This window comes from Lactuca serriola, chromosome 5, assembly GCF_051521515.1.
Source record: "Lactuca serriola cultivar US96UC23 chromosome 5, Lser_US96UC23_V15, whole genome shotgun sequence".
Classification (NCBI taxonomy): Eukaryota; Viridiplantae; Streptophyta; class Magnoliopsida; order Asterales; family Asteraceae; genus Lactuca; species Lactuca serriola.
Window position 1 is genome coordinate 2862719 of NC_136412.1, and position 7462 is coordinate 2870180.

Here is a 7462-nt window from a genome sequence, read left to right on the forward strand (position 1 = left end):
AAGGCATGAGATTGATGCTTGCACCCGAGTCGGTCAATGCTTGGGTGACAACTTCTTTACCAAACTGGCACGGAATTATAATATTCCCCGGATCGCCTTTCTTTTCGGGCAGCACACTCAATAGTACCTCCGCGACTTCAGCCAAATCTTTCCTAGCAGCAAAAAGACCTTTTAGCAAGTTGAAGTATTTTGGTGTTTGGAGCATTGTTTCCACAAATGGCATATTAACTTGTAAGGCTTTAACATGCTTCATGAAGGTTCTATATGCTTCAACTTTTTCTACAGACATGGCTTTAATTGGGTATGGCAAAGGAGGATTATATGGCTTTAAAGGACTGAGAGTTTTATCATTCACGCACGGACTCGTCGAGTCCATTAGAGGGACTCGGCGAGTCAGTTCGGGTTTTGCTGGAGTCGACTCTTCTGCCCTTTCTGTCTTCCTCTTGGAGATCCTTTGTGCATCTGTGAAAATTTCTTCTTTACTGGAGGTCACTGCATTCACATTCTCCATTCTCGGATTGGTTTCGGTATTACTTGCAAGTTGACCCGGTCTTCTTTCGTTCACTTGGTGTGCAAGCTGTCCCAGCTGTTTCTCAATGTTGAGGATGGATGCATGTTGATTCCTTAGCATGTCTCTGGTCTCATGTATTGCAGCATCGTGATCATTGTGTCTCTTTTCAGACGCGGCTATGAATCTAGTGAACATTTCTTCCAAATCAGCTTTCTTTTCTACCGGTTCTTCTCTTTGATATAGTCCCCTTTCCTTCTGCTTGTATTTTTCCTCCTTAGCCTTCTTATACACTTCGTATGGGAGCCATTCCTTCTTAGGTTTTCGCCAATTTTCGTCGTATCGATCGCCACTTGAATAGAAGACTTGAGCTTTCTTATTTCCATTCTCATCCACATCACAATCCTTGGTGAGATGGGGCCCTCTACAATTTTCACATCCCACCCTCATAGCATGGATTGTTTGATCCATTTTTGTCATTCTTCTATCAAGACTATCAAGCTTAGCTATCACCGCCGCTATGTTATCATTTGCCGCGTTCACTACTCCCCGACTTACTTCGTTTATTGGATTGTGGTATTCTCTAGAGTGCTTAGAGAATTCTTCAATTAGCTCCTTGATTACCGGGGGCGCCTTCTTCGTGAGCGGACCTTGAGAATCTAGCAATTGCCTTGTGGTGACATTGACTCCATCGTAGAAAATGGAGACCTCTTGTTGGCTATTAAGGCCGTGATGTGGGCAATTTCTAAGCAAACTCTTGTATCTTTCCCATGCTTCATAAAGAGACTCTCCGGGCTGTTGCTCGAAGTTGGCAATTGCTTTCTTTAGCTTGGCTATTTTGGAGGGCGGACAAAAGTGATCAATGAACTCCTCTTTCATCTTGGCCCATGTGGTGACTGATCCGGGAGGAAGTGACTTTAACCAATCTTTTGCAGCTCCTTTGAACGTGACTGGGAGCATGCGAAGAAGCTGGGTCTCGCGGGAGACATTCGGTACATTAAAGTAGTCGGCCACATCATTCACTTCGTCCAAGTGTTTGTAGGCGTCTTCGTGATCCTTCCCATAAAAAGGAATCTCCTTGAGTTGAGCAAGAATATGGCCTTTTAGTTCGAAAGTGGCGGTCGCGGGAATTGCGGGCTGCACAAGTCCCGGGCCGGTGTCATCGCGCATCCTCTTCTTCCATTCCCCCATGGGGACTTCATCGATATTAGCCATTGTGATGACTAAATCGTCTTCAAACTCGGAGTCGTGCTCGAATGTGGGTTCTTCTTCTTCCTCGGTCTCGTATTCGATATCTTCTTGAATTGGGTCTTCAATAGTCAAAGAGGCACTAGATGCTCCGGATTTGCTGCTCCTCTTCTTGCTGAAAACAGACTTGAGGTTTTTGAGTGGCGAGTTCTTTGACGAAGCGGATTCTCCAACGGCTTTGCCCTTGCTCTTCCTTAGCGCGGATTCCGGGTCTTCAAGAGGGGGGACCAGAGGTGTATCAGATCCTCGGGTCATGAAACAACTGTAAACAAAACAGAAAACGCGTAAAAAGAACAAAAATAAAATAAAAATTTAAAACTGAAACAGCGACGTACTCGCCGAGTCGGCACGAATGCACTCGGCGAGTTCAAGGCAAAAATAGAAAAGAAAATTTCTAGTTACTCTAAAAACGAAATTGTAATAAAACTAATTCTACTTACTGAATTGCTTCTTAAATAACTTTGTGTAAGATAAATGCCACACAAAGGATCGATTAAACTAGAATTTAATGTTAATTTAGAACCGTTCCCTGGCAACGGCGCCAAAAACTTGATGTGTGCAAAATCAATTAGTTTTAAACCTACTTTTAATTATCAAATAACACACAAAAGGCAGTGAACCTATCAATTGTGGTATAGCTAAATAAGCAGGGTATCGATCACAGGGAACGGCAAATTAAAATTAAAAACTAATTTTATCTAAGTTAATTAATAAGTAGGGGTTTTATCTAGTTTTACAAGACTAGAAACTTACTAACTATTACTAATTTAAGAACTAGAAAATAAAGACTTAACTAAATTCAATAATTGGAGAGGAACTTCTGTTTAGTTCAACTTAGTTGACTCTATGGTTGATTTCAAGGTAATGGTGCAATGGATTAATTCTTTCGTTGGTTACCGATTCAAGTGATTAGCTTCGTATTCACTACCCTAATCCTTAGCAAATAAACTAACTTAAACAGTGGCCAATTGTCTAATTTAATTAATTTCACTAGATTAATTATTCGGGTTAAGTTAGACTTGCAATAGTTAACTAATTTATTCTTTTAATTAACTTCTTGTTTGATGGTCATCTTACAAGCTTGCACATGGATTTACTCAATTTTCTTATTAATTCTAGTTTCATATTCATTAATCCTAGACATATGGCATAGTGATCACATAGCATATGAGGTTAATAATCAATAGATGTTCATGCTAATCAATTATCTTCCTATTAACAGAAAATTAATTATTATTCACACACAAGGTTCTTTAGCAAGCTAAAATAACAAAAAATTCACCAACTTAGAATTAATCCTACCAATCAATCAAACCATATTGTCAACTTTGTATCCCCAAACAGAAGTCTAAAGGTTTTAGCTCATGATTGAAGTAAATAACAGCAAACAAACAAAGTCAAATTGCTTAACCATAATGATAAAACAAAAGAATAAGTGGAATGATGAAATTTTGCCTCAATTACTCTTCGGGATTGAATTCTAGCTTCTTTCGTCGTCTTCTAGGGTTTTTTTGCCTTCTCAATCGCAGCTAAACTCTTCTGAATCGTTTCTGAATTCTCCCCTATCGTTCTGAGAAGTTATCTTTATATATACGAATCGACTCGTCGAGTCCATCTCTCAGTCCCCGTATTGTGATAAGTCTCCGGGATCCCGAGTCATTATCTTCTCGATTCTTTGATCGGACTCGCCGAGCAGTCGACCCTACTCGCCGAGTAGGTGTTATTTTTGGTGTTTTTCTTCTTTATTCCATTCTTGATCTCTCAACCGCTTCTCCTGCTTCCTTCTACTTCCAAGCTTCATTTTTGGACTGAAAATATAATTCAAACACTTTTAAATACCTTTTGTCCATAAAATGCAATAATATAGCTAATAAATGAATAAAAATCTATACTTAATATGAACTAAATATGCACATATCAGTATTAACTATCATATGAAGTTGTTAACATGCAAAACATCACATATCACAACTTTACCCTCATGGGATACAATATGTTTTATAAATACAAATATTTTTTATTTATATGTTTGCATACTACATCATACCAAGGGTAACCATTTCAACTATAACATTATGTTTATACAAAGAAAATACATATCATTATTATGCCTTTATCAACACTGTAAAAGGGTAATCATTTCAGACATAAATATACACATTTCAAAATACGTGACTTAATTGAGAATAAGTGAGTCATTCGTCTTCATCATACCTATCAAGGTATACAAGAAATCTCTGTTTTTTAACCAGAGTCTCCGCCCGGAGAACGTGATAAGTGTGTATAGATCTATACAGGACTAATGATCATGCACCCTGACTGTTAGCTATAGTCCGCGGGGTGACAAATGGCATAACATTTTGACGCCTGAAGAACGTCGCTACAGGCAAATCCATCATAGTACGGTTATGAAAACTCACAGGATAGACAATTATTATGGTATTATATTTTTGCAGGAAAAGTAATATTACAGTTATTTTTATGTGAAAATACAAACTTCTTATAGTTTTGTTTACTAATAAAACTATACATCATCATTTTAAGTATGACATATTTACTTACAAGTTACAGTCTTGGGCATTTAAGACTGCTTCTCACCTTTAGGAAAATATAGGTTTTTCCTGGTTCAATACATTCATTTCATACAAACAACTATTCATAACTCATTTTATAAGAAAATATCGGATTTTCTGGAAAACAAACGTAAACTTTCGAATGGCATACATTTACACAAATATCTACTTATGAACTCACCAAGTGTTGTTGATAACTCATAGTTGTTTATTATGATGTGTTGTATGTGATATTTTGGGGGAACTCACTAAACTATGACTTATAGTTATGGATTAAATATTTTTCAGATAACTTTGATGATCGTGGGAAGGCAAAGGCGTGATTGTACACACTCATCAGCAATATTGGGGTTCCGCATTTATTATATTATTCCGATTTTTAAAAGAGTTGTATTTTGAACAAATGATTTTCCTAACTTGGGTTTTTATGAAACTGTTGCTTTACCTTAATTAAAAAAGGAAAATTTTATTTGTGAAAATAGGACGTTACACGAGCTATTAGAAGTAGATGTATCCCCTCTTAAGACGTGTGATGTTAAACAAAAATCACGAGGAAGGACACATACGTCTATATCACGATTACTTTATGGATAGTTGTGTCCACCGGTTAAAGGATTTCAAAAGTAGATTTTTTCTAAGTAGGAATGTGATTGTACGGATAGCCAACGCTTTGGAAAGCATGTATCCTTTCTTTCATTTTTATACATATTAACTATATCTTTATACAAAAAAAATACAAATTTTCACCTATTAAATATATGTTTATGTATCGATTTTTCCAATAGAGATATGATGTTAGAGGTATGTGGGGATTCACAGGGTTGCAGAAATGTGTTGCGACAATTCGTTTGATGGCTTACGGGGAGTTACCCGATTTCATTGACGATTATATGAGAATGTCTAAAAGAACTGAAAGAGAAATTTTGTTTAGATTGGTAAAATGTGTTGTTGAAACATTCGATAACATTTATTTGCGAAAAACTTTTTGCATGATATGCAAGAACTATATATGGCACATGAACAAAGACATTGTTTTCCTGGTATGCTTCGAAACATTGATTACACGCACTAGAAACGGAGAAATTGTCTAATGGTGTGGAAATGGTGGTATGGAAGTGGTGATCATGGAGCACCTTCATTGGTATTAGATGTTATTGTTTCCCAAAAATTATGGATTTGACATTTTTTGGGGGGTTAGAACCAACAAAAATTATTCATGAAAAAGACAAGAATCAGCACGTAAGGATGTGAAACGTGCTTTTGGAGTTCTAAAGGTGAAGTGACACATTGTAGAACATGCAGCACGACCATTTGAGTTAGAAACGATACGATATATTATGTATACATGTATCATAATACATAACATGGTGGTAGAAGAAAAAAAGACGGAACATTGTACACTATATCCCACAAAGCTCAAACACATTCAATTAGAACTAGGAATAACATAATATTTGCATAGAGTCGTTGATATTCATGAAACACAAAAACACAAACATCTTCAAGAAGAATTGACGGAGGGGGAAGGAGGGAAGAAGTGGTTTTAATATACCAGTCGACTGAGTGGGGAGAGGGAGCTACCGACGATTCCACCATTTTCAGCTTATGTAATTACCACTTGTATATTTTTGCTTTTATATTTGTATCAAAATAATTTTATGTTTTTAAATTTAAGTTTGTGAATCAGTTATGTTTTTAATATTTTGTAAATTAGTTTTGTATAATTTATATTAGTATGTTTTTATTTTAAAATTAAAAATTGAATGGGTTGAGAAATATAGGGTTTTCATATGTTGTGGGTCAAAAAAGATAGAGAGATAGAGAAATTAATGTGGAGCTGACATGGTAATGGGTTGAATGGGTTGGAAGTGGTGGACGAGTGTCATAACATGGTGACAATTTCCTATAATGGTCTTATAATGGTCTTATAACATCACTGATGAAATGATATTTTTTTGGTGTTATGATATGATACTCATACCCACTGCAAACTTCAAATTGAATGTTTGTATATACATTAATGATATATGTAATACATAACCCAAAATAAAAACAACGAATTGAATTATGTTTTTTGTCCGTGAAGAGTCAAAAGCGGCAAGATGTATTGTGGACTTCCACATTACCATTAGCAATTTAAAGAATAAATGATTAATGATATGATGAAGTCGCTATCAGTGTCCCCTAATGCCAAAATTATGTCTTAATCCATCCTTGATTTGTGGTCGTGCATTCCATAACCATAACCCATTGTTCCCTAATTTTTAATTGTTATTGCTATTTTATATATTTGCGACAAGTGGTTAGATCTAGTCGGCCTATTATTATGACAAATAAAAGTAGAAAAAAAAAACCCAACCCACAAGTAAAGTAAAGTGATAAGTGATTGTATAATTTATTATAATACATTGATTGAGTGCGCATATACGGTTATATGTACAACTTTCCTGTTAAAACACATTCAATTCCATTTATGAAGTTGGTAAGCGACTTAAATGAAAATACTTATTTCACATTAACATCCAAACATATCCCTTTTTTTAAATTATATAAATACAAAATTAGACTTAAAATTAAATAATAATATACGTCCTTTTTTTCAATCAATATATATTATTGGAGATATCCTTCGACAAGAGAAGTTCAAATTTGATTTCCAAAATATATTATTTTCACATGCATTTAACTTGCTTTAAAATGAAACGAAATGAATTAGGGGTTTGCAAACTTTAAACAACTTTCAGCCTATTTTCCCTGGTTTATAATTAACTCTTTATATTTCTTACTTGATACATTATGAATATTATAATATATCAACACCTCAATTAACAATTTTTTATATGAATGATGAAATTGTCAAATTGTCATGGTCTCTAAAAAAAATACGTCACACTTGTTCTTCCCTCCCTCCACATGCAAAATGATTTTCAAAATTCATACAAGAAAAAAAATTGCAATTTTTTGGAAAAGATTTTGGTTAAGAAAAGAGATCTGACACAAAAGAAGAAGAAAAAAAAAGGTCATCAACAAGATTGGTCTCAAAATATTTTCTTTTTCTTTAACTTAAGGTCGTTTGATATTGTTTCTAATTACGTCCAAGAGGGGACCCGGTCCAAAAAAAACTAATCACCAT

At 35.1% G+C, this 7462-nt stretch overlaps 1 non-coding gene across 1 annotated transcript; it reads left to right on the forward strand.

The window, feature by feature from the left end:
* Window positions 1-1232: 1232 nt before the first annotated feature.
* On the forward strand, window positions 1233-1339 carry LOC145056053 (small nucleolar RNA R71). Its single transcript, XR_013685593.1, has one exon. It is a non-coding gene; the product is annotated as a small nucleolar RNA R71 (small nucleolar RNA).
* Window positions 1340-7462: the final 6123 nt, after the last annotated feature.